A 25,644-nucleotide genomic window follows, 5' to 3' on the forward strand; every position below is an offset into this window, starting at 1 on the left:
TATGTACAGGTGGTGTTACGTGCATGTTTACATATGGCACTATGTATGTATGGTGTTGTGTGCATAATTGTACAAGTGGTGTTGTGTTCCTGTGATTTTGTGTACATGTTGTACAATTGGCATTGTGTGCAGGTGGTGTTGTGTACATGTCATGCATGTGGAAATATGTACATGTGGTGTCACATACCTGTCGCGTGCATGGTAATGTCTGCATGTGTTATTGAGTACACATTGTACAATGGTGAAGTGTACATGAGGCATTGTGTACATATTGTGCAGGTGGTGTCGAGTACATGTGATGTTGTGCACATGTTGTGCAGGTGGGCTTTGTACATGTGCTACTGGTGTACATGTGGGATTGAGTGCATGTTGTGCATGCTATGTTGTGGACATGCGTACTATGTATGTGCATTGTGTAGTCATGGTATCATGACACATGCATTCATTGTGGTGCACTCTATGTACATATTTGTGTTGTATTATACACTTGGTGTAGGTATATGTGTTGTATGTCAGGTGTAGGTGCATGTATGACATGGTGTTGCATGTAGTGTACGATTGTATGTGTATGATGCACACTATGTGTACGTGCACATGGTTTAGGAGAAGGCACTGGTTGTTTGTCTAATGTGGCATCCAGAGTGCGTATGGAATAAAGACAAAAGTAGAAGCTAAGGATTGATGAAAGGATAAGATTAGCATTTTATTTAGTTTTATTATGAATGTGATTTATGATTATGATATATAATGATTATAGATTATCTATGATGTGATTTATGATGTTGATCTATGATGGTTGTGTTTTGAGCTAACTAGATGTGATATGTTTATACATGATGTTTTGATCAAACAGTTAGTTTGACTTGTTGTGACACGAAGTAAACATGATTGAAAGTGTACCTTATTGACGAGCTACCAATGAGGTATGATTTGAAGTTTCTTGGAATAGGAATGCATGGACATGCCTGGTTGGATGTTAGAAATCGACTACAAGAATTGGTAGCAATAGAAAAATAAATTGGAACATGCATCAGTATGCTGGTAGAGTGCTTCAGGAGCAGCGCCATTGTGGGACACTAGTACCCAATAGTGTCCATTGATTTCCATGAGAATTCTATGACTGGTATGATGGTTTTGAGGCAAGTATATACCTTGGTTCTTTGATCTTCTGATGCGAGGAAGCCTTGCTAGGGGATGGATTGCTCAAGATAGGGGATGTTGAGGAACTTGGAAGGTGAGTGATTGCATGAAAGGGGAGACCAAATTTCCCGAGGGACTATGTAGCAGAGAAGGGAAGGTCTTAGATATTTTTTTTTTGGTCATGAGCATTGCCAGAAGCAATCAGATGCACATTGGGAGTCCACCATCGGACAATGAGCCGGTAATTATTCACTGAGAGGATAAGTAGCATAGGATTGTAGCACTGGACATTGGATGCATCTTTGAATCCTAGTATTACTTTGTGGGTGGAGGTGTGAACAACTAGATTCCCTTGTTGATTGATATGGGCATCATATCCTTTTATTTTCTCCGTTAGAAAATATGCATATGTGTGTATGTGGTTATATTGTAATGAGATGTGTTATAAAGCTCCAGTATGTGGTATGTTGTCGTATTGTCATGATGTTTTTCTTTTGAGTAGGTTATTCATTTGTAACGAGATGTGTTATAAATCTTCATGGGCAGTATGTTTTGTTTTAAGAATTCTTGTTGGTTATAGGTGTCATTGAACACCGAGGAAGGTGATCCCCCAAGGGGGAGGGCTTTGTAATAGCCCTGGTTAAAAAATCATGTATATATATATATATATATATATATATATATATATATATATATATATATATATATATATATATATATATATATAAGGCCATGATGATGGGACACATATTCCAAGTTGAATGTTGGGTAAGACATCCTGGTGTGGGTGTTCATTTGGCTGAGGCTTTGGAAAGGAAAATGGCATTTTTGGCACATTTATTTATGAAAATAATGGAAAATGAAAAAGATAGAGGCCTCATTGATAAGAAGGCTTCTGAGGATTAGTGGGCAAGGCTGGATAATTTTAGTTTTGGAGCTCTCTCATTATTCTCTCTCTCTCTCTCTCTCTCTTGGACACTTAGAGTTTTCTTGGATCACTTTGGCATTGGATAAAGAAAGGCAAAGAAGGAAAGAGGAAGCAAAGATCAAGAAAGGAAGGGAAGGATTAAGAAACTACAGTAGGATTCTTTATAAGTATTTATTTGCATGTGTATTTTCCTTGCTAGATTTGGCATGCATGGTATTGCATGTGGTTCCTTTATATCATGGCAGGGGTATTTCCAGGTGTAACAGTGTTTTCAGCCTAGCCTTTCCATTTCTGGATAGCCATGATGTGATGGGGTTCTCATGTTTTGGTTCAGATGGATTTTCAAATGGATTCAAGGATGAGTGGGGTGGATCTTCGAATGATATATCACATGACCTAGTGGTCCCTGAACCAGATCATGGATCATGGTAAAGCAACTCGCTTAGTGACCCGTGAGATATATTGTGGATTGTGTTGCCTCAGTTGGCCTAGGAATCCTTGTCGGTGAATGGCAGGATATATGGTCAAACCAAGAGTTGGGTTGATCTCTGTTGGGCCTAGTAATCCAAGGTTTGGGATATGCAGTAAAGCTTGGAGAGTGGGCCTCGGTTTAGGGCCTAGTGATCCAGGTTTGGATAGTGATCCGGGTTTAGATTGTGGTAAAGCTTGAGAGACTAAGAGACAGGAAAATTCCTCACTGTGTAGGTGGAGAAATATGGTGGCATCCATGATTGTTTGGCCTAGTCATCGAGTGGAGATTGTGGCAAAGCCTGCTATGATGTGTTCATTGTGTTGGCCTAGTGATTCGATATGGATTATGGTAAAGTCTAGTTTCTATTGATCAGGGTGAGGTGGTTTGGCCTCGTTATGCCCTGTTTGGCTCTATTTGTTGAGTCCCACATTCATGATTCAAAATTTGGCACAGGTGTGAATGGATGAAGAGAGATTTGGCTTAGCATTCTATGGTTGGGTGGAATGTGGAAGTCCATCCTGGATTTGGCTTTTGCATCATTAATGAAAGGTAATTTCTCCTTGTATTTTTATAAGAATTTTGATGGATTATATTTGGTTTATATGGTTGTACTTTCATGAGTATTTTTGTTGTTATTATGTTGGTTGTATGTGTGTTTTATGACATCATCTATGTATGGCTCTCAGCATCTTTTTATATGTAAATGAATGAATAATGTATCTATGGCTTAATAGATGGTAATGCAGCAAATGGCATGAGAGGACAATTGTTAATAGAGATTTTCAGATAAGTATGAGGTCCCTACACTTAATTCTGTTGTTTACACCTATAGGTTACATGCTAATGATATGTTTGACGAAATTCCTGTCATGGCTAGTAGGGATATGATTAAGGTCTTCTTTAACTTATTGCTTTTGCATCATTGTTTCCCTATTCTTTGACTGATCTTAAACTATAATTTCATTCTGAGCAATGACTTAGGCTCTGGGCCTTAAAAAGTGGCTCAAATCCCAGGGACGTTGGCATAGAACTGGAAAATTAGGTCTCTTGATGCTGGCAGGCAAGCCTATGAGGAGGAATCTAGGTTTTTGAACGCTCTCATGCCTATAGCATGAGAACGACTGAGGCTTAAGATGTCTAGAACATTAGTGGGACCCAGGGAGAGGATGTCTGAGTGGCTAACATGTCTCCTGAGAGTTCTATTGTTGTTGTGGATAGGTTGGTTGATGTGTATTGTCGCTACCACTTCCTTAAGGTCACATAGGATGTCGAATCTAATCATAAGATCCTCTCGTCGCATGTTTTCCCCATTTGGCTAGTTACTTGGGTAGATGTGTGAAGAGGGTGTTACACCATACATGAACTGAGAACACAGAGCCATCATGGGTGTTCTCTTTATCACACTCCTGAGCAATCCTCAATAGGTTGTAATATATTTCCTTAAATTGCAGTGGAGAGAGGAAAGTATTCAACAAGTTCACATCCTTACCTCGCCTACTAGAATGTGCATACCCATATTGTATTGAGAATATGTAGTTATAAACTATTCATCAAATAAATTGCATTGACAACATTCTTCAAAAGAATGCTCATAGGGCCCAAAACCACATTTTTCATCCTATTAGTATAATTGTGCTTAATGTCATCTTCTCCACCATCAAAGACATAACACAAATACATGAAACTAGGATGTAATGGAAAATTATACATTGCAGTGGCACCATATAGCAAGAAGGTCATTTTCGACAGTCAAAGTGTGCTGGGACATTGTTGATATACATGCTCAATAGTTTTGAACCCTCCTTGTACTGAACCAGTGCAATAATGTCAAGTGACATAATGTGAATTAGAAGGGAAATTATAATATAGAAGCTTCGGGCATTGGACAATTTCTCAATGCAAAGGAGGATAGAGAGTTGACATTACAATGGTTCACTTAGCTAAGTGTTACTCAGCCCAGTGTTGTTCAATGAAGGAACATTACATTTAACGAACAATGGTAGAGCGAACATTAGAGTAGCAATGATCTAGGTTGATGTTTGTGGCCACCCGCCTATCCCACTTGGACCCCCACAACTGTCTCTTTTAGTTTCTCAGTTTCCTTAATTGTAGCATAGTTTACTATTTTTAGCAGTTTTCCGGGCCTTGAACTTCTGGAGCTGTTTTGAGGCCCAAAATGATGTTTTTTGGGAAAATTGGGAGAAACATGGGTCCATGGACTAATGTTCCTCATCCCAAAGTTTTATTCCTTGGATAAATATTTCTAATGATGTATTGTGCCTGTCAAACAAAAATCATATACCGAAGTTACGACCCTAGGAAGTTGATGTACCAATTTACCCAAAACGGGGCACATAGTTTGGTGCTTCATCTCCTAGGGTTAGGTTTTTGGATGTTTATGGTTTTCCATTGTTTCTCAACAATAAATATGCCTTCGAGCCTCATTGTAAGACAATTCAGAGCCATGTAGCCACCACATCTCTTCTCAAAGATAAGCTACCAGCGCCCTAGCTGATTTATTTCCGTTTTTGTTTGTAAACATATTTCAGCATTTTACATTAATGAAATGAAGTACTATTTCTGTTGCATCTCTGTATTTATGGTTATTTCTGTAAATTGTTGCATTCCTATTTAAATCTAGATCAGGAAAATTGTTAGAGCTTGGGTTGATACCATATCAGAGTTTTATAGCAATAGAAGAAACAACCAAGGGTTTCAAGAGTGCTTAGAGTGGTAGATTTGACAAACATAGTGAGGAAAATCTAACAGGTCTCTGAGAAAGACCTTCTCTGATACCATTTTTGGAATGTGAAACCAAATATGAAAGATAATTGTGAATTACTTTATTATTCAGATAATTGTTACATATAAATACACTGTGTGACCATTGGATTCATAATGCAAGGTCCCTCAAACTCCTAGTGATGGTTCACCTTCCACACCATAACTCTTAGTGGATTAGGTGTGCAACATAATGATTCAGTCTAATGTATTGGCTTTGTCTCTATTCATGTGCTCAATTTTTCATCTTTTAATGCCCCATTGAGGTGTTGGTTCTCTTAGTTTCTTCTAGTTCTATATTTTAGTTTGGTGATATATAAACAACTATGTTTGACTTAAGCCTAGTAGGGATAATTTTTGCAATAGTGAAGCCTGGATCCTTATGGATCAGAATGTCACTGCAATGTATGTAATGAATTCTAGAATTATAAACTTCATTTTTTTATAAAAGTTGTAATCTTTAAGGAAAATTTATATTTCGCAAATGGAGAAAAACAAGGAAAACTTTAGAAAGACAAAGTTGTCTAGAATGGAATTAACCCAAAAAAATTTACCTAATTTAGATTTAATCTAACATTATTATGGCTAAAACAAGTGTTGGATCCAAGCTTCTATTTCTTAACAAACACCTTTTTGATGTAATAATATCACCAACATCATACAACTCATGGATATTAATGTAGTATTCATTTCCACTTGTGAACCCTTTATTCAATCATGCCATCAACCCTATCACCAAACTAAAGAAAACTATTATTAATGATCAACTAATTCCTTTGTATACACTCAACAAAAACCTTCATCAACAGTTAGAAAAACCCTTCGTCAATGGTTATAAAAAACCTTCATCAACAATTGGTGAAATCCTACATTAGTGGCCAATGGAAACCTTCCATTGAAGGCAATTTGATTTCTTCCCATTGGGGGTCAACCAATTTCTTTCCATTGGGGTTAATCAATTTCTTTCCATTGGAGGTCAGTCAATTTTTTATCATCACAAGTTAACCAATTTCTTCCCATTAGGGGTCATCTAATTCCCCTACATTGATGGTTTATATTTTTTTCAGATTAGGACTCAACAAAAAAATTTCAATGGTTTTCTCAAAAGTCTCAATCAATGGTTTTCCTACAAGTTTTCATTAGTGGTTCACCTAATAGTCTCCAATGAAATTCCCTAAAAGTTTCCATCGATGATTAACTTGATAGAATCCATCAACAGTTTTCACAAAAGTCTCCATTTGTGATTCACCAAGGAGTCTCCACCAATTATTCACCCAAAAACCTCCATTTATGATCCTAAAAATGCACTTTGAAGGTCCCTAAAATATTCCACTGATGATTTCAAAAATTCTTGTAATTTTTCCCACTTCACTATTTTTTTGCTGAACTCCAAATTTCTTCTTTATTGCCTTCAAAATTTCTCCAATTTCATCAAATTTTCATTGAAAATTTAAATTATTCTTTAAAAAAATCAAATTTTCTCCAACTTTATTTAATTTACATTAAACATCAAAGTTCTTGTTTGGTGACTTCAACAACTCTCCATAAATGAACGAAAGGATTTTCTCATTGGTAAACTATTTTAATTTATAAGTTTTATCTAAACATAGGATGAAGATAGACCATTGATTTCAGGTTCAAGAATTATGAAAAGTTTCGAATTTATTAAACTTCATAGTTGTTATGGGCTAAATAATTGCAACAAGAATTTCAAATTCCTCAATTTAAATGTCAACCTTGGATTCATACGAACTTGCAATGCATTTTGAACTATATGTGCAAACTACATTGAAACAACCATCTTTAGAAAATGAAGCATGGTAATTCTAAGGATGTAAGATCTAAACAGGAAAATTAAAATAAAACAAATGGTAATTCTACTACAAGTAAAATAGTAAATTGAATGCAAACTACTCTAATAACAAGAAAGGAAAGTTGCAATAAAGGAAATGTGTATAAATGAAATGAATATAAAATAAATTAAAGAAATTAAACTATTACAATGGCAAGAAAACAAAAACCATATAGCAAACAAAAGAAAGGAAATATAAGAAAATGCATCTTGGCAATGGAAGCACAAGAATTGCACAAATAAAACCACTACTTTTAGAAGAGAATAAAATAGTAGCCATTAAATCCATACATAAAGGGTATTTAACCTCCATTAACAAATAATTTTATTTGCACACCATAAAATTATTTCATATATTCAATCTCAAGTATAATACATTTATATAGTTGGAGTTAGATCCAACTAATTCCAAATTTGGAGATTATGGTTCAGACAATATCTCAACAATATCCAACAAACCCAAACTAATTTACTATGTAAGCATTAATCCTAATACCCTCCCTTAATTCTTACATTTCAAATAATGGTAATGAAGTCACATAAACATATTTCACATTGTTTTTTTTTTATAGTCTATTGTTTATCATCACTTTAATCCACTCTAACATCCCATACACTATTCTCTTTCTCCACCACCAACTTCATGCTACCACTTGGTCCATTTTAGATACAATTGCTTCTAGCGATCATTGACATATTTGTAGGAAAAATAATTCTTAACATACTATCATCTGGTCGTTGTACCAAAGAAGCAACCTCAACATCTAATCATTTTATTAATAAACTCCCATTTGATTAAGATATAGCATCTTTTTTTCATCAGTTATATATGAAATAAATCTAGATATTAAACATATCTATTTTTCAATGATACAAAGTGACCTCTTTACGCACTCACAAACACACAACAAATCACATAACATGTTGTTGTTCTTGGGTCACCACATCCTCCAAAAACCATAAGCCATAACATACTGTAGACATAATTAAACCATTGACATGTTCTTGTACCGCATAGAAAAAGAGCCACTAGTTTAGATTATGTTGCTTTGTTCTATGAATGGTTCTTCATATTTCACATATAAAAATAAATATAACATACATAACCAAAACTACACACAAAGTCATTTAACCTCTTCACCTTATCTATATCTTTTGTTTAAACAAATGTAATTATTGAGCTTCTTATATGCCTTTGATGACCAACTCTACCTATAAAAAGATATGAAGATGAGGTCCCATAACCATGAATGTCGATACATTTATTGTGCTTGTCACATTTATTTTACATCTATAGCATTCTAGGGTAGGTGTCATGGTATTTACAACCCAAGTTTGCAATTGATCAAAGCGGGTGTAGCTGTAACAAAGCGTTCAATGTCTCTCACTTCCATAATTAAATAATATGTTATGTGGGAAGGAAAGAGGAAATGGTACTCAAAAATATAATTAGGGAGCCAAACACATATTCAACAATCAAAAATCACATTCCTAGATGTGTTGTTCATCAAAACCAATGTTGTTCTTCCCTTTCAATACTCATCTTCCATTAGAGTAACAAAAAAAACAATGAAGCGGGCCAAAACGAAATCTAGAAATGAGACAACCTGCTGTAAATTTCAGGAGGCATATTGGGTGATGGTCATATGATGGATTTTATTTATAATCCTGGGACAAAGGTGAACTCTCATATGGTGAACAAAACTCTAGTGTGATCCACTGTAGGAAAAAAAGGGAGATCTAAATAAATAATACTCAAAAATCTGTTTTTGAAACCTCAAGTGCGGGACTGAGTGGCCTCTATATCACTCATAGCTAATATCCTCCTCCTCAAAATCCAAATTATGAGATTAAATCAAGCTCTTTGATCATAGAATCTATGCAACTTCATGTCCCACAAAAAACACACATACAATCTCACACTAAAACAAACTAGAAATTATTACACCTACATATTCTTGGCCCCCCTCGTAAGGGAGTTGTGCCTAAATATTAGTTTTGATAAAAACAAAGAATTTTGTTTGGACACCATAAAACTATTTCATATATTCAATCTCAAATATAATACATTCATATAGTTGGAGTCAAATCCAGCTAATCCAAACATGTAGATTGTGGTTGAGAGAATATCTCAACAATCTCCAACAAACCGAAACCAATTTACTAAGTCAAGTATTAATCTTAACACATTGTGGCTCCAAACTGGACCCACACCGTTAATCAAGGAATGGGATGAATCCCTTAAGATAAAAAACTTATTTTATAAATAAACTTGAGTCCAAAACTTGTATTACTTCCCAACTATAGTTTATAATTCGATGAATGACAATCCTCTAGAAGATACTTCACTTTATACTTGAAAATAAATTTTAACTAAACCTTTTAATCAATCCATTGACTAATAAAATTTGTTCCAAAATATTTTGAAAGCATGTAGCATATTTTGTGGGATTACTCTAGTCTTCTAGAGAATATGAAGGCACATAATCCCTTAAAATATCTATAATCTTCAAACTTGTTGGATGGAATGAATGAGGGAGATCAATATTGTCTTACTTATTTGATTTCCTGCACTTAGCCTTTGGGGAAAATGTTAACCTCCATATATAACATATGCAATAATAATGAAAACCATAAATCGCCATAAAATCAAGAATATGACACATTTCAACTTTAATTAAGATAATTATACAAAATTAGATAAGCATAAGTCATGTTGGACATCAAAAGGATGGATTTTTCATGAAGTTTGTGGCTTATGGAAAATAATTTATGGAATGTAGATGTAAAATGGACCATAAAATAGCTTTTTTAGAGGCATGTAATCACCACCAGCTAAAAACTTTTGCATGTCAGTATGTAGCAAACTTTTTCTAAAAAAATAATTTTTCGTCATGCCCAATAGTCTTTTGATTTTATCCCTTAGCTAACATTGAATATTCGGAGACATTAGAATCCTTGAAGAATTCATTAAAACATTTCCAATCTGGTTTCCTCAATTGCTTTTTGACTACATCAATGGGGGTCTATAGTTTTCTTTTTATGAAAAGAATATCCTCAATATCCCTTGATGAAATTTAGATTGGAAGTGGATGAATATATAATACTTTTTTTTTTGAGTTTCCTAGACTATTCTTGTAAGTGACTATATTTAACCCGCTTAAAATGAATGTCTTTTCATGAATTTTTTCTAAGAGGTATATAAAGGTTTTCACTACCCTTTGCAAGAGTTTCAAGTCCTTATTCAAAATAACTAATGAGTACCAATCAAAACATCATATCATTTTCATTGGAGAAAATTTGAAAATAATGTGAACATTTAGAGTGTTGAATTTTCTTCCCCTACTCGTTTGCGCCTTGAAAAAAATATTCAACCAGTTGTCCTTGATGTGAATATTTTCATAGCATGAAGCTCCTTTCCACTATCCCCCCACCAAATCATCACCACTAGCTTAATCATCAATCACCATGTTGGTGTAATACATTAGTGAAATAAGATATTGAACTTAGTTTCAGGGTTTGATGACTACAAATTATGACATGCAAATCTAATATACATATAATTAAATAGAAATAAGATGTTTGCAACATATCTTTCTCTTTTTTTTTAATTTGGATTTGATTTTTGCATCTCTATAATTGTTTTTGCATGATAGCTATGGATTGATGTTGTCGTTTTAGGCTACTCTTGTTGATGCTAACCATAATACGCTAGCTCGAACTAATTGTTCTATTGAATCGAATGATTGTGACACTCCTTCTCCTTGTCTTTTAATGTTGTATTTTCAATTTGTTTTTGTGTAGGTGCTCGTTGTTGGTTTGAAAACTATCTCGAGATTGAAAATTTTATCATTGAAATAAGACCAAATCACTATAGTGTTGAATCTTAGACCAAGGATAAATATTCTTTGTATATATCGAGTGTTTGTAAATTCTATAACTTTCCTTGACCACTTTTCATTTTTCTAAAACATTTTTTCACATTGGAAGTGACACAACCATTATTTTTGCCTTAAACTTTCCAACAACCTCATTTTTTTTCTTTGTTAACTAATTTTACCAAATGTTGTAAACTTGGCTTCTCATCCAATCAACTCAACAAACTAAAGTGACTCTTTGAAATAATCACTTGACAAGTATTCATGCATTTTTTCTCAAGTTAAGGAATCTATGTGATTTTGAGTTATTTTCTTAATAATTTCCAAAACCTTAGTGCTTTTGGAATTATCATGATGTAATTAATGCAATATTCATACTCTATTTATTATCTCTCCAAGTATTAGTTGTGTCAATCACAAATTCAAATGGTCCCCACCCCTAAAAATGTATATTAAATGTCCATCTTCAATATTTAATGTAGATACTTTCTCATAATACTCTTAAACTTGACTTTGAATTAAATAAATAACTAGAGTTGAAATCAAGAACATATTGTTGAACTTTCCATTATGTTGATATGTAAGCATTCACCCAATTGTATAAACATTAACATGATCCTGTGGAGTTCTTGATGATCTCAAAGGCCTCACACAGGTTGATTGTAGTGTTCTATGTGTGCCCCTTTGTTATTGATACTCATTACTTTCCATTTCTTTTGTATTTCTTTGTTGAATTTTTGTTTGTTGATTATTTCTATTCATTCTCTACTTTTTCATGGTCCTCAACTTGCACACCATCCATAATGTTATTACTATGACTGAAAATATATTACATGTCATTAGAAGTTAATATCTAAGAAGGAAATATTATTAATACCATTCATATTAATAGTATTAATATTATATTTATTAATAATATTAATAATATTATTAAACCTTTCCTCAAGTTTTTCACTTGAGAAAGGGATTTGCAACTTGAAAAATTTGATCCCTCTTGTTGCTTAATAGATCTAAAGTTAACATGGATCTAGGTTGGTATATAAAATAATATATCATCGCACACACATCAAATTATTAATTTCTCTTTGTTTTTAAAATATAATTTTTTCCCCACACATGGTGCTCATCAACTATGTGACATGACAACGATGAAGGTAATCGAGGTTTATGAGGGGTGTATTGGTAGCCTTCATGGCCATCCCATTGCTATAAGGATCAATCCAATCTTGGAAATTTTTCATTCACATAGTATTCAAGTATTCAAGCAATCAAGAAGGTACATCGACATAGAGGTTCATACATTTGACAACCCAGTGCTGCAACCATGGCTGCAAATGGGTAGGGATGAATCCATAATACAAAGAAGTGAGGTGAATAACACTTCACTACTAACCAAAGGAGTTTGGATTCGATTATAACCTATACAACCATGGAAGAAATTCCTTAGGAGCTACAACTTTGGGCTATCATGGAAGGCATTTGGAAAACATGCAAACTCAGGCCATAACTCTTGCAGTACATCTCAATAGCTTGAGGCTGTCTATGTTCTTACAGGTCATTCCTCTTCATGGTTATTTCTTATTTAGGTTAAAACTCCTTTATCTTATTCCCTACAACTTCTTTCAATATTGGCATAATTTTATATGTTCTTTCTTTTTTCTTGCGTGCTATTTCAGATTTTGGTTTTCCATCCCCCTCCTTGTCCCTTTGTTCTTCATGGGTTTTATCTTGCTAGATTCTTTGTGACATTGGATCACCTTCCTTAATAAATTTTAAACCTTTTCTACTTTTATCCTCTCCCAATTCGAGGCCTTTTGCCCTATTTTTCAATGTTCCCCCTCATCTCATGGGAAAAAACTTTTAAGGCCTTGAGGGACAAGTGGTTGGAGTTGGGCTCGATGGCTAAGCGCACATGGTGAGGTGACATGGCATGTTGACATGGAAAGAGGATGAAATTATATTATTAATAATAAGTTATTAATTGGTTATATTTTCCCTTCTTAATTTCATTTATGTAGTGTAATTTTGGATTTTGTTTTGCCTTGTAATTTGTGTTACTATTAGAGTCCAAAGTATCTCATAGATTGAAAAGCACATGGGTAATTGCTGAAAAATTAGATGGAGTGCATTGGTAGCCAAAGGTGGAAGACTTAACATTGGCCACATTCTTTTTCTTTTTCATATGGGATATGATGATAAAACGACGGAATATGAATGTTACTAACAATTGTAAGAGATGGTCATCCATATTGAAGGTGTCTTGCAAATGTTTATGAAATTCCTCATTTGGAAACCTATTTCCCTAGGGATATAGAGACTAAGGTTTAAGATGAGGAGGGTCTTATCGATCAACAATGACTAGTCCTTTCTGGAAAGAAAATGGAAGATGGTTATATGCTAGTCATTTATAGAGTTCAAAGGGACTTAACCCTACACATGATTCTCCTTTTCCATGGAGGTATTCAAAAGGATGGAACAACTGCTTCATCTAAGGCTTCAAAAATATCTCCTTACCTAAGGATTGTTAAGGGTAAAATTTTGAATCCCCCATTTTCAAAGATGAAGTCTAGATAATAATGTTTTGTCATCTAGAAACTAAGAATACATAACATCATGTTCCTTTATTGTGGAAAAAACATATGTAACCTCATGTTACAATTTTTTTCAAAAGTGATGAACAAATTCTTGAATAGAGAAATGCTTTGATGTGTATATTCAATAGAATTGGTCATAAGTGCGGGAGTTTTGAATGGGTGTACTCCAACTAGACTTTAGTATACATGGTGGGTATTTTCTCAAGAGACTTATTTATGATATGTTTTAGCTAGTTAGAAATCTCAAGAAATTTCATCAATAGACCTTATTAAATTTGTAAAATATTTTGATACTTTTCTTATTAAATCTATAATGCATTTTTTCCTTTTCTAATTCAAAATTAAAATCTTAAAACATTTCTATCACATTGTTCATTATAATTCTTTCAGATAATGGTGATATGAAAATGGGGAACTTATATAAGAAAAATAAAACTATTACAAAATAATTACATATTTCTAGTTAAAATTTAGATATATTTCTTTTGTAAAATAAAATTATTGTATCAAAAGCCATTAATTTTAAAAATTAGAATGATAACAATATTATTAATAAATGATTTATCATATGTTAATTTCAAAAAAAATTAATACTTATAATAAATCATGATAATAAATATTATTATACAAAATAATATGATAATTATGTTGTTAATAATGTGAATGAATAATATCATATTTTAATTTTCAAATAATAATATAGTGATATTGTTTGAAAAATATACGAACTTCACATAAAAATTATGATATGTGTGTGTAATATTCATATTTTTACATATAATTGTGAATCACTTATTAAATAAAATAAAATAATAATTCATGTAATTATTTTAAATAATCTAAAATTTATATAAAAAAATAATTTCTTTGCACACTTGAAAATTGGAATTAACCTAATAATAATGACGTTATAATTTGTTTGAAAACTTGTGAGACATAGATATTCTTATGGATCATCATGTTCCATCCTTTTTTGCACCAATTCACCAAATGGCCATGACACACAAGATACAGTGATGTTATCATACCTTTCTCATCTCTAAACACATCACACTCTTCCTAAATCCCTCCACATGTATATCCAAACACTTCACTCTGTGTATCTAGTACACAATTCTTTTTTCTTTGTTGACCCTCCATCATTACTTGCTTCAAACCTTACACAAAATGCATCGACTTTCCAATGATATTGACTGAGTGCATTGAGTTCATTACTACTAGTGAGAAATAACACCAACATACCACCATACAATTGTAAATATTCCATCTTCATATTAAACTCAAACGAAGTATCACGATAGCTATAAGAATTTGCAGGAAAGACAACATTCACTACTTTCGGGTTAAACTTATTCATAATAAATTACATTTCTTTCATGACCCACACGATTTTTAGAAATCCGAATCAAATTTGATAACTTAAAAATTCAATCATTATTTCTTGAAATATTTAGGCCGATAGGCCTTTCCTATGCATCAACTTTTCGTCAACACTTTTACTGTGATCCGTTAGATCAGATGAAACAATTTCAATCGTTGATCTGAAACAGAAAACAAAACAATGGAAAATCAAGAAAGCACGGAAAGTCAAGAAAGCACAAAAGCTCAAAAAAAATTCTATGCAAAAAAAATCAAGAAAGCACGAAAAAATCATAAAAATCAAAGATCTAAAGAAAAAAGCTTAGAAAAGCAAAGATTTTTAGGATTTATATTTATATTTATATTTTTTAAATGCAATGTATTATTAATTTATTTTTATAATTTAATTGAAATATAAATTTTATATTTTATATTTAAAAATTAGTTTAGATTTATTTTTAGTTGTAAGTTTATTATGTGTTAAGAGGGACTTTTTTTTTGAGGTATAGATTTTTTAAGTGTGAAAAGGGATTTGATTTTTTTGGCATTTGGTAGATGTAGAGTTAAAATGAATTTAGATTAGTTTAAATATTAACCTTTAAATAACTCACATTAGAGAAAAATACCATGGGAAAAAACCATAGATTAAAAATATAATAAGGAAAAACCATGGGTTGGAAAATTTTATATTTTATATTTTAATTTTAATTTGACTAAGTCAAAAGGTTAAACATTGTAACATCTCTCTAAAATAACTAAATTCAATTTAAGTCCATGCTAGCTCCCATCATTTTCCTCCTCAAAAGATAGGCGTTCTCAACACCTTAGCTACTTCGGCGGGCGTTGCAAGTTTATGACGAAAATCACCTTGAAGATGAGAAAACTGACCTCTTGGAAGTTTTAATAAGAAAGGTTATAGTAGGTCTCAAGGTCTTAAGGCTTTTCAAAATGCTGAAAAGGGTCCTAAGAGTAAGATTCACCCCAAGGATTAGTCTTCCAGTGTTCATCTTGCCTTTATTCTAGGGACCACGGATAAAATCGCTAGGATCTTGAGGAAGCATAAGATTCATTCTTCTTTTAGACCTCTTAACACTATATGAAGTTATCTTCATTTTGTTAAGGACCCAATTAACCCCAAGGATTAGAAGGGTGTTTATATCATTCCCTATTCTTGTCGAGCTCCTTATATTGGTGAGACCGGTCGATCCATTAACCAAAGGATTTGTGAACATGCTGTGACATCAGGCATGGAAGGTATCGCTCCTCTGCTTTGGTAGAGCATGCAGAAAAAACCAATCATCACATCTCCATTGAAGAGGATAAGGTCATTGCGAGGATTGACCATTTTCATTATCATAAATTTAGAGAGGCCTTAGAAATTGAAAAAAAGACTTGTTAATTTAAATAGAGATGACGGCTGGAGTATCAACAGATGCTAGATTCCTGCACTTTCTTCCTAAAAAATTATTTTTATTTATTTATAGATTAATTAATTAATTTTTTTTGTTAATCCCCATATTGCTTAGTTTATGACTCTCTTAAATTATTCTTGGTAATATGAATAGGATTAAACCTTAATATTAATATAATATTATATATAATAATATTCATTAATAAGATTATATAGGGTTATGGATCCTTTCTCACCTGAGGGGAGATGTGAAAAAGAGAGCGAGGAGGGTTCCGTTGGCAGGGGGACTCGAACTAGGGCAGCCTAGGCCATCGGCCTAGGGTGCTGCAGACTAGACCTCATTTTGGATGACGAAGACTAGGAGGTACGGGGTGGGTCAACAAGTTTTCTGTGGAGATGGTCCATACAATGGCCATGTAGGCTGTGGGTTGGATCCAGGGTGCTCAATCTGCAAGGATCCCAAGGAATATGTTTACTAGGACAAATTTCATCCAACTGAGAGGGTACAGTGGGTGATTGCAGAGGAGGTTTTGGGCAGGGATTCTTCCTTCGTTTCTCCCATGAATCTCAGAGGCTTGATCCAGTACACAAACCCCACCCCTTCCCCCTTTGATCCTTTGTTTACGTAATATATTATACCCTAAATTATTCATTTATCGAGCATGCCCAAAGGTGTGAATCAACAATCCAACTGTATATATTTGTGATGCTTACTGGTGCAAATTTTCATTTTTCCACAAATGCATAATAGCGAATAGATTTACCTTAAATTATTCAATGTCCAAAGATATCAATCAACAATCCAGCTGTATAGGTATATGTGTGACGTTTACTGGTGCAAATTTTAATTCTTCACAAAAGCAGAATCGTTGTCAGGGTTTACCGAGAAGAGTTGTGGCAGTGTAGGCGACTAGGCTGATTGAACCAATATCTCTTCTAAAAAAATTCAACAATTCCAATTTAATAATCCTATCGGCCTCTCTTTGTACCTTTTGGGACAATTGCTAGTATATCTACTCTTCGAGAATATTAAATGACCATGATTTAAGTGTCTTGATAACCAATCCTTAACTTTCCAATAAAGAAGGTATTTGATAACTTTTCATTACATGTCGATGTTTGCACGTATTTCCCAAATCCATTGATATCAAGTATAATATAGTTTGGTTAAATTCACCGCAGTTCTAGTTACAGTTGTAGTAAATTAAACAATAATATTGGCCACCCACTGATGCACCGTGACAGATCAAATAGAGCATGATTAAATATTCCTAGGTTTCTTAATTAGCACAGAAAATATATAAATATTTCATCTGAATTAATATGATGGGTTAGAACAATAATAACCAAAAATTTGTAACTGTCATTCCACATAACATCAGTGTTCGTTGAAATACAGAAATATTTTAACTGTTCAGCTAACTCAGTCCATGTATGCTTCAGAGCTTCGAGCATTCCTTCACTTAATCTCCTCCAGCTATGTCAGGGTTTCAACATTCAAGGTTTCCAAATTTTCACCACGGTTTATGTACAGGAATTTGAGATCTACCAGATTTGAAAGGTTTATTAATGTATTAAGTTTCCAACACACCTTTTCTTGAATTTCCTCCAACGATGTCAAACTTTCGACATTCAATGTTTCCATCTCATCGCAATGATTTATGCAGAGGAATTTGAGATGTACTAGATTTGAAAGGCTTATTAATACTTTCAATTGGTAGATTTGAAAGGGTTATTAATGCATTCAAATGGTAGCATCGTTGCAGGTTTAGCCTAATGTTAAAGGAAAGTATTTAACCTTATTAGCACACTAATTTTTGAAAGACCAAGAATTTCAAGGGAAAGTAAAACACCTTCTGGAATACTTATCTCGCATATGCCTATCTTCGTCGAAGTGAAATATATTAAAGAACCCATTGAAGCATGTATGGTATTCTATTCCTTCAAACTAAATATATCTATTAGATCCATTTCCACTCATACGTGTCTGAGAATGCCAGTAACCTCTTCAGCCACACGCACCAAAATGCGAAGAAATAGGTGTTAGCCTGTTAGGATTGGAGTAGGTTAACGAGAGAAGGGATAGTCAACTCTTCATCAATATTTGATCCTCAATGGTGCGACATTTAAATTTTGAATTTTCATTTCCCTCTCAATATCACACTTGTGTATGTCCACTGATGAAGCAAATGGAGTGACATCGATAAAATATGCAATGTCTTATATTAAATGAAATGAAACCCACTGGTCAGCTCTACGAAAGAGAGTCTGAGCTAGGAGAGTGTGGCTAGGAGAGTGTGGCTCTGTAGAATGCTCTACATTGTTCATGTACATTAAACAATATATAGTAATCACAGAAATAGGGAAGTTAGAACAATAACCTAAAAAATAGAAACTAATTCTTATCGTGAGGCCACGTGAACCAACTCACTATTCTAAGATATTCTCCATTATCTCTAACACTCCCCCTTAATGGAGAAGGGGTTCACAAATATGCCTAACATCTCACTAAATATTTCAAACTTAATTTTTCCAAGAGGCTTAGTGAAAATGTCTGCAACATTATCACATGTATTACAATATACCAAATGAATTTCTTTTGATTGCACTTTCTCCCTGACAAAGTGGAACTATGTATCAATGTGTTTAGTGCTTTTGTGAAACACTGGATTATTAGCAAGTTTTGTTGAACTCTGATTGTTGCACTTGATCATTCTTGCCTCTTTCTATTCTTCCCCAACATCTCGGAGAAGTCTCTGCAACCAAACTACTTCACATGTTGCTGCACACATAGCTTGATACTCTACTTCCACTGAAGACAAGGAAACTATGTTTTGTTTCTTGCTGCTCCATGTAATCACCCCAGATCCAATGCTAAATGCATATCCTGTTATGGATCTGTGATCATCTATATTTCTAGCCCAGTCTAAATCTGTAAATCCTATCAATCTAAAATCAAAGGAGTCATTGTAAATAATACCATAATCTACAGTATCTTGTAGATACCTCAAAACACTTTTCGCTACATTCCAATGACTTTCAAGTGGCTTGGACATATATTGACTTAGCACACTGACTGCATAAGCCAAATCTGGTCTAATAGTGGTAAAGTAGATTAGGCTCCCAACCAGTTGTCTGTAAACTATCACATCTGCCTCTTTAGAGCCATCCTCACTCTACAGTTTGATGTTCTGCTGTAATGGTACTGCTGCAAGCTTACACTGATCCATCCTAAATCTTTCTAATAGTCCTTTGACATACTTTCCCTGGGACAAGAATGTTTTTCCTAAATCTCTCCAGTTCTCGAGACCCAAACTGTATCTTAATTCACCAAGGTGTTTTATTTCAAACACCTGTGACATCTATTGCTTGATTTCTTTGATCAGATATGTAGCATCATCTATAATGATCAAATCATCTACATACAAAGAAATCAAAACTATGCGCCCTTTTTCATCTTGGATGGTATAGAGATTATGGTCATTTTTGCTTCTGTTGTAGCCAAATTGTAGAAAAAATGAATCAATATTTTCATACCAAGACCTGGGTGCTTGCTTTGGTCCATAAAGTGTTTTCTTTAACCTACAGACCAAATTTTCTTTCCCTTTCTAGACAAACCCTTCAGGTTGCTCTAAATAAACCTCTTCTTTCAATTCTCCATTTAAAAATGAAAATTTTACATCTAGTTGGTGAATCATCCAATGTTTCTTAGTAGCTAAAGCAATCAACATTCTGATGGTGTTATGTTTACCTACAGGGGAAAAAGTTTTCTCATAGTCAATGCCTTCCTTTTGTGAATACCCCTTTGCTACCAATCTAGCTTTTAATTTATCTATAGTTCCATTTGCATTAATCTTTGGTTTATACAACCATTTACAACCTATAGTTTGTTTCCCTCTAGGAAGTTCAACTAGTTCCCAAGTGTTGTTTCTGATTATAGATTCATACTCTTGTTCCATAGTTGTTTTCCATTTGCTACATTCATTTTCTTCCTTATAAATAAAAGGTTCAACAATATTCATCATACTAGTTATCAAAGCATTTTCCCTATATCTTACAGGAAATTGAGCTTTCCCACCTGATCTCCTAAGTGGTAGGATAGCCTCAAACCTTGTATGATCATTAGTCTCTTTTTCGTCCCACTGCTAATATTACTGCTGCTGCTATTGTTGTTGTATATGCTGTTGTTGCTATTGTTGTTCATCTTCTGCCTCTGTCTGTTGTTGATCCTGATTGTTTCTGTTTCTTCACTTTCTTCTTCCACCAAGTACGGAATATCCCATTCCTCATTGTGCTTATTAGATTCTTCATGATCCTGCTCATGGAATATGACATCTCTACTAACAAAACATTTATGAGTAGAGGGATTAAATAATCTATAATCTCTATATTGTGAACAATACCCTATAAAGGTACATCTGATGGCTTTTGAATCTAGTTTTCTTTTATCTTCCTTTGGAATATGGGCAAATGTGTTAGACCCAAATACTCTTAAATGTTTTACTGTAGGCTTAAATCCATATAGTGCTTCATAAGGAGTTTTAAACTCAAGACTCTTTGTAGGACTCCTATTTTTCAAATAAATTGCAGTATTCAATGCTTCAGCCCAAAAACCATTCGACAAATTCTTACCTTTTAACATGCTTCTAACGCATTCCACCAATGTTCTATTCTTTCTTTCTATTACTCCATTCTGCTGAGGAGTATGGGGTACTGTGAATTTTTTTAATATTCCATCGTCTTTACAATACTTGATAAGCTCATCCTTCCTGTATTCTCCCCCTTGATCGGAGTGGAGAATTTTTATCTGCTTCTCTATTTACTTTTCAATCATATTTCTGAACTGCTTAAAGTATTCAAATGTGTGACTCTTCTTTCTCAATAAATATACCCATGAAAACTTTGTGCAGTCATCAATAAACAACAAAAATTATAGTGCACCTCCTAATGACTTTGTTTGCATGGGTCAACAAAGATCTGTGTGCACTAATTCAAGTCTATCTCTCTGTTTCTTCTCTATCTGAAAAGGGAATTCTTCTCTATGAATCTTTCCTAATGTACAGGCATCGCAATCATTATACACTTGTTTTAACATAGGAAGGTCTCTTACCATTTCCTTTTTCTGAAGTAGCAGCAAATCATTGTAGTTGATATGACCAAATCTCTGATGCCATAGCTCTTCTATAGTCAAACCCACTGCTGTTAAAGCTCAAACTGGTGTTGGTCTTACATCTAATTTGTATAGACCACATGTTCGAATTCCTATAGAAATTGTCTTCATGCCATCTAACAGATCTTTAATATAACAGTTAGATTTAAAAAAATTCAACTTTAAAGTCTTGATCTGTAATCATGCATACAAAAATCAAGTTCTTTGTTATACCGGACATATACATAACATTATAAATATGTCTTACATTACCATTAGGTAAAATGACATAAATTTTCCCACATCCTTTGATCTGATGACTTCTATCATCACCTAGGTAGATTTGTGCTCTGTCATTGATTTCTTTAAAATCTTCAAACCATTGCTTTTTCCCTATCATATGTGTTGATGCTCCCGAATCTACATACAAGATGTCTACATCAACAGTCTCATCACGATCTACCATGAATAATCTTAAATTTCACTCATGATTATCATTTGTGAGATGACCTACATGTCTTTTCTGCCTCTGTTGTTCTTCATGATATTTCTTCTTCCTACACTCTCTAGCTATATGACCAAATTTTCTGCAAAAAAATACGTAATTACAGAGTTGTTTCTATTCGGATTCATACCTTGGGTCAGATTTGGTATTTTCTATGATCTTCCTCTGTTTTGTTGTTGTGGATTTCCTTTTCCTTTGTAGAAGTTCTTTTTTTCCATCAATGCAAGATCGACACTCTCAGGCTTCAAAGTCGATCTTCTTTCTTATTCTTACATCAATATTCCTGTCAGTTCTTCAAACTTTGGGATTTTCTCTCTCGCATTTATCCCAGTGATGAACATTTGGTAGTCATCGGTCACACCATTCATGGTAATTGCTACAAGATCTGTATTATCAACTGTATGACCAATGCCTACCAATTTGTTCTTCAGGTCTTTGATCCTTGCTATGAAGGTAGCAACTGTTCCATTCTCCTCCATATTTAGGGATAAGATCTTGCTCTTCAGAAAGAGAAGACGATTTGTATTCCTGATCTCATACAGATCCTTCAAAATTCCCCAAATTTCTCTTGTTGATTTACATTCTCCGATATGTGGTATGATGGAGTCTTTCACTGCCATATTCAATAGCGTCCTTGCTTTACCCTCACACTTCTCCCAATCTGGGACTGTTGCGGGTCCAGCTGCTAGTTTTTGTTCATCCCCATTTGTAATCATCCAAGCACTCTGCACTTCTAACAGAGTCTGCATCTTGAATTTCCAATTCACATAATTGGAGCCATTGAGCTTGTTATGCTCATTCAAGCATGCTTCAAACATCTGATTATTCATATTGGTGATTAAAACAAATTTTACAGATAAAAAAGATGTTGGATTTAACCCATATCTGTGTCAAAGACAGAGATTGCTAATCTCCAATGTTGTTTTCAATGACCTCCTTCTAGTCTTCTTTTCGGCAGACCTCGGTCTTCACGCAGCCTTCTCTTTGGCAGCCACTGCCAAAACGCAACCCCTCTTCTTGTTGTGATTGTGTTTGTTGTTTCCTGACCTCGCAGCCTTCTCTCGGCTTCTCACCACGGTCGTCGCACTTATCCACCACGTAGTTGCGATGATATTCGCAGATGTACACGTTATAGCTGTGACAATCGCGTCGCAGATGTACACTTGATAGCTACAATGATCGAGAAATTGAAAATGAGCAAGTGTTACAGTGTGATCATCGCAGTTGTACCTCAAAGACTTGCAACGATTTCGCAATAGGCATGACTGGAAAGTTCCTCACTTAGTGAACAGGTTTTCTCAGCCCTGTCGCTTTGATACCATGATAAAATATGCAATGTTTTATATTAAATGAAATGAAACCCACTGATCAGCTCTACAAAAGAGAGTATGAACCAGGAAAGTCTCACTCTACAGAATGCTCTACATTGTTCATGTACATTACACAATATATAGTAATTAAAGATTTATGGAAGTTAGAACAATAACCTAAAAAATAGAAACTAATTCCTATCATGAGGTCATGTGAACAAACTTACTATTCTAAGATATTCTCCATTATCTCTAACAGACATATATGAACGAAGAGTTTACAAAGAATTCTTGGCATGTGATCCAAACCTTAAGGTGGAAAAAGAATTCTTGTTGTTCTCTGTCATCCTAAACAAAACAAAAAAATCCACTGATGAATTTCCAGGAGAAATTGTCACCTACATAGACTACTATGAAGTTAACGATGTATGAGGAATGGAAAAAGGGTATGGGTAAAAAGGTTCTCATACAATGAATATAACATGTATATGTAGTAGATTTGATTGAATGTATATTTGCGTCTTAACCATTGTTTTTAACTGCAATAATTCAATTCTCTAATAAAAAAAATAAGTGATCAACGAATTTTCTCGAATTGTTTCAGCATATATTTTTTTTAATACTTTGTGTGATGATTACAAAATTGCAATCAGAGTTTTACTATATATAAGTAGACACATCGATTATATGCATTGAACTGCATTGGCATAAGCGGAAAGTCCAAACCAAATTGGAAGTTGTACCATCCCATGTTTACTCATGTTATTTTAAATATAGTAGTTGTTAGCATTCTATAAATTCCATAGGCTGAAGAGAGAAATTGTAGAGGCAACCGCAAACCAATTTTAGCTGAGAATCTAGCCCTTCTAGCTTTGGAGAGGGCTCTCTCACCTGGGTTCCTCAAAAAATATGCTATTAAGCTATGTATGATGCTAATAATGTTTGATTTTTAAAGTTATGTTGATGAGAAAAGGGACAGATCCATTGGGCATGGAGTCATGTCAAATCAGTTTTTGTCGAGTGATATGGTGAAGAAAGAAAGGGTTTCTTCACAAGGGCAAGGTAGGAAACTTCGGTGGTGGAATTTAGGCTAAAATTCTATAGAGAATTAATGTAGAAAGGTTAAAGGCAATGCATAGAACACCAATACCATAGGTGAATTCCAAACTATTGCCTTAGGATGAAAACATTGATAACTTGAAAAACTAAATTAGGCACCATAAAAGATGAATTTTGAATTAAACTGTTTTTCAAGCGATATGATATAAATTTAAGAAACGTAAAGATGAGACAACTTACAATATCAAAGGAGCACAAACCACCAAAATTCTAACACAGGAATCCCTGCAAATCACCTTCTAACTTTCATTCATTCCCTGGAAGAGTTTTCAGGAAATGAAGTGCACAAAAAGTCTATTCTTCTCTAATCCAACCAACATAACCCATTACCATGTTGTTCTATATTTATATACATCATGAGGTTTGATATCCCACTTTATATGGTTGAAATCATTGACCAAAACAAACTTTTAACTAAATACATCAAAGTTTTAGTCCATATACTGAAAAATAGGAGTGGTTTTCCTATCGACAAATACATCTTCAAAACAATATTAAGTAAATGGAATATTTGGTTAACAACTTTAATTACATGAATTAGTTCTACTAGACACCTATTCAACTACTCAAAACTTCTTCTAGAAGTTAAGAATCTAAATTTTGAAATGAAATGGTGCTAACTATCCAGATTTACATTGCATTAGCAGTTTTGCAGCAAAATGAAGTAGCCTACATGTGTATGTATGGTTGAAGCCTTCCTCTCTCAAAAATAAGAAAATGGGTATGATTCAAATATCCTTGTGATGGTATTGAACCTCTTAGATAAGATTCAACGTGCTTGCAGACCTCCCTTTGTATTATCCCCCACTTTCGCAACAACACTGTCTCCTTTCACGATGCCTTCAAAAATCTGAACATAAGGTGACTTTTATCTGATATAAAATATTGGAAGTATCAATTTGAATGTTTTAACCTTAATATAACTCCCCTTATGACAATCAACATTAACAACTTCACTATCCCACCAGTACCAAAGATTATACAAAATTTCAGCAAGTTCTTGCTGCATTTTACAAACTTCACAAAAACGAACTTATTTCTGAGCAAAAGACAAAACTTTAGAGTTGATTAGTACCCTCCTACTGAAGATTCACCTTTGTACTAACCTCTTCAAGTATTTCCAACTTACCTATCTTTCTGTTTATT

This window comes from Pinus tabuliformis, chromosome 7 (assembly GCF_031772625.1).
Source record: "Pinus tabuliformis cultivar Carrire ecotype Pingquan chromosome 7, CPIR1, whole genome shotgun sequence".
NCBI lineage: Eukaryota > Viridiplantae > Streptophyta > Pinopsida > Pinales > Pinaceae > Pinus > Pinus tabuliformis.